Source organism: Miscanthus floridulus, chromosome 4 (assembly GCF_019320115.1).
Source record: "Miscanthus floridulus cultivar M001 chromosome 4, ASM1932011v1, whole genome shotgun sequence".
Lineage (NCBI taxonomy): Eukaryota > Viridiplantae > Streptophyta > Magnoliopsida > Poales > Poaceae > Miscanthus > Miscanthus floridulus.
The window spans coordinates 31372816-31376942 of NC_089583.1; the positions used below are offsets into that span (position 1 = coordinate 31372816).

At 42.2% G+C, this 4127-nt stretch overlaps 1 pseudogene; it reads left to right on the plus strand.

The window, feature by feature from the left end:
- Positions 1-486: 486 nt before the first annotated feature.
- Positions 487-2721, plus strand: LOC136551248 (uncharacterized; annotated as a pseudogene).
- Positions 2722-4127: the final 1406 nt, after the last annotated feature.

Sequence of the window (4127 nt, forward strand, 5' to 3'; positions counted from 1 at the left end):
GCACTCCACTATATCCTAAATGCATATGCAATGAGTTAGAGCATCTAGTGGCACTTTGATAACCGCATTTCGATATGAGTTTCACCCCTCTTAATAGTACGGCTATCGATCCTAAATATGATCACACTCACTAAGTGTCTCGATCACCAAAACAAAATGGCTCCTACCATTTATACCTTTGCCTTGAGCCTTTTGTTTTTCTCTTTCTTCTTTTCAAGTCCAAGCGCTTGATCATCACCATGGCATCGCCATCATCATGTCATGATCTTCATTTGCTTTGCCACTTGGAATGTGCTACCTATGTCATGATCACTTGATAAACTAGGTTAGCATTTAGGGTTTCATTAATTCACCAAAACCAAACTAGAGCTTTCACCCTAGCCACTCCAGTCCAGGACACCCCGACGTCGGATGAGGCCCTAGCGACCCTGTCAGCTCTCGCCCCCGCCTTGAGCTCAGTCGTTCCTCCATGGCTAGCCGCAAGTGATGTTGGCATGGATTGCGTCGACAATGGCGGTGGCTAAGTGGTGTCGTTCTCGGCTGGATGAACGCCGCCGTGATTTACAGCCGAAATCCATGGTGTCCGTACCTCGCTCTCCCGCAGCAATGGACCACCACTCCCTCCTCCAGGCAATGAGGCAACCGCCAGATTTGGCACTGATCCAAGCTGTGAAGGTGAGGCCCAGGTTTGCCTCCGTCCCATGCTGTGATTTATCCCTCTCCTCTCCTATTGCTTAGGATTATTCTCCTCATATGGACTTTATTGTAATGCTATTAGAAAGCATTTGTATTCAAATATTTTCAGGAAGGAGAAGGGAGACGAAATGATTAGCTAGCTCCTAGATGTGCATTGATTGAGTGGGAGAGATTTCGTAGTTCTGAATTATGCAGCGCTCAGTGTTATCGTTCAGAAACGATTTCTAACCTTAAGCCCAAACATGCGTAATCTGAACCTAGTTTGGGATTTGTAATGGTATTTTTGGTTACGCTACCGTTTTATCAAAATAGAATTTGTACCAATGCTACATTTCATTCACCCTCGAAATTGCTTTTCTTCACTATGCTATAAGATAAAACAGAAAAAATAAGAAAAGCGGCGAATGCAATAAGGTATTCTTTTCTATGCATTTGGTAGCGGAAATATTCAGGCTTTTAGCACATCTAAACTACCCTATAATTAATTGAGCAACTTTGTTAGCCCATGTTGCAGTAATCTCCTATCACAATATCGTGTCTTTTTTTATGGTTCTTGGGTCCAAATTTGTTTAACCGTGGCGTTCCTTTCCTCTCTTCAGGAAGAGTAGAAGGGACGAAAAGAAGACAGCGTTGCCAAGCAGCCAGCCCATGACAAGGTTAGGATGCGTGCTAGCTGTTCTTGCTCTCTAGCATTTCTTGGAGTCTTTTGTTTGATCGGGTATTGCTTCCATTGTTCATGAAATTTGCCGCCTGCTTGGCGAGCAGAGTGCAACCTGAATGTCAACCAATCAAAACTGATTCAGCACCTGGAGTTGATCAACAGAAAGAATCGACGTGGAACTCTACAAGCTGGTCCACAATAGTGATAGTGACATCGACATTGTATTTGCACTTCTGAATTCTAATTATGCTCTTGCTCAGAAAGGTATGGGTTTACAAAGAAAATAAGGCAGTTCATTGTCTGACAATGCTTATCTTGTTCCTTTTTTTGGTAGATAATCTCAAATCATGAATTTTGAGCTTTTAGATGAATATCTCGAATGTGCAGATGTTTTATATATAATGTGCTTATAAGAATGAACAAGTTCCTTGCAAAACTGAATAAATTAGACCAGAAACCTGTAAGGATCATTCAACTTCAGACAAGAATCTTAACTACAGTATGGTATAATGTGGAAATGCATGCCTAACATTGATTAGTATCTTTTATGCACTACTTTAAGCAACTAATCCAAAGAAAAAAAAATGTCAATATGTTTTCAATCGAGTGATATTGTCATAGCACATTAGTCCACCTCACAGCCTCGGTTGTCATGTGCAACACATTGGAAAGTTATGCTACGGCTACGCTAAAATTATCACTGCAGGATACTTGTACGATTGGACTGACAAACAAAACAAATCTTCAATCAGTGTTGTTAGCTCCAACTTCAAGGCCCATTATAAAAAATTTACAGAAAAGGGGATATAAAGGTACCTCGCGATGAACTTCCCTACATCTTGCATACACATAGGTAATAGCTTAGACATCTATTCCTTTTATTTTGTGCTTATACTGATTCATATGGATTCTAAACTGGCAAGAAAGAGCTCTTGCAGGACAACCTACCGTGCTCCCCTGGGTCAAACCCTGGACAGCAAAAACACCTTCTTTGCCGGTAAATTCCAACAGCGAGGCCAGGTCAGGGTCCATCACATGTCTCAAGGTCCAAGCAGTAGAAATAGAACAATACTAATAGAAGCTCGTTTAAATTTGTTATCTCTATATAAGAGAAAAAATGTGCACCAAGACCTACCAAAATTTAATCCAATTGAAACTCAACTCATCTTTATTTGAAACCTTCTAATTTTCTAAACCAACAAGTGAAAAATAAAAAGGTAAATAAGTAATAAAAAAAGCATCTTTGGCTAGACCAGGTTATAGCTTAAGCTCCATCATCACTTTCGGTTCCACATGATATTAGCAAAGTTCCCTTGCACATGAGACAAATGTATCACGCTTATCCTATTCTCCAATCTCCATAGTTCTGATTGAGTAAACCTAAAGTATACTGCCCATAATTGGAACTCAGTATAGGCATACAGCCAAAAAAAGGCATATTCTGATTGTTTTTCCGTGTTACACACTTGCAACGACTATTCAACAAGCAGGAACATGGAAATAGAAGACAAGACTTGGAACAGAAGGGTTATATAGCTATTGCATGCTGCAGTCATTATATATATAGGAGTTCTAGCACCTTTTGTGTATCTCCATGTGGGGCCCCGTGGTGTCCGTCGTATATACTGCAATATACACAAAATCAGATCAATGAGATGTTGACATGTCTTCTTTGGTTATCATGAGTTCTTCTGAATCGCTATACTATCTAGGCCTACCACGTATTCTGAACTTCCTTTTATCTATTCAAGTTGATATAGCCATTATCTTTTCTTGAGAATGATTTCCTCAACCAAGCTATACATAATGTGTATGGAATCCGGTCCTGTTTGCCTGCAGCGGCTGGCTGAAGTATCGCAAGCTGGTGCTGACCAGGATCATCCGCGCGGCAATGCCGCGCATGATTTCTAGTGGATGATGAAAAAGCATATCAAGGATACAATATAGGAAGAGAGAGGCGAGGGGGATCAGGTCTCGCCATTAGTCAAGCGATTCACTGAATTCGAGCTCCACCTCATCGGATCCGAGCTCCTCACCAGATTCGTTGCTAGCGTGAGGCCTGCCGCCAGCGCAAAGAGGATGCATGAGATCGAGAGAGAGAGAGAGAGAGAGCACGCCACGGGCTCCTCCTTGCTAGATCTACCACTAGAGCATGATCCGCCTACCACTGGCGCAAGGAGGAGGCGTGAGATCGAGAGAGAGCATGCCGTGGTGCACTGTCTTACTGGGATCCGGTGCAGCGGAGTCCTTATTTTTAGAGGCAACCATCTTAAGAGTCCCGCTTCTATTAATTGTTTTTCAGAGGTCGTCATGAGTTTGCCTCCTACGTAGTTGTATGAATGTCTCCGAAAATAGCAGATCACTTTAGGAGACAACAATATTTTGTGCCCGTCTCAGTATGTAAAAAGAGATGTAACGTAAAATCGTTTTTGTGGTAGTGATATAGATTTACCTTAATTGCGAACCCTTTGTTCATTATTATGTCATACTAGTACATGTTTGAAAATGGTGATTATTGTTTCCTCGATCACACAACGTGTATGCAACTTACACTCTTTTGTATGTGCATGTGTCGGACTCCGAAAGGTGGGCAGCGATTGCAAAGGGGCTGCCCGGAAGAACAGACAGTGACATCAAGAGCCACTGGAACACCCAGCTCAGCAAGAAGCTTTTGGCATTGGGCATTGACCCCAGAACCCACTGGTTCCTCCCTGATGATCTCCATCCCGATTTCATCAGGCTCCAAGCTGATGCAGCCAAATTCTTTGCA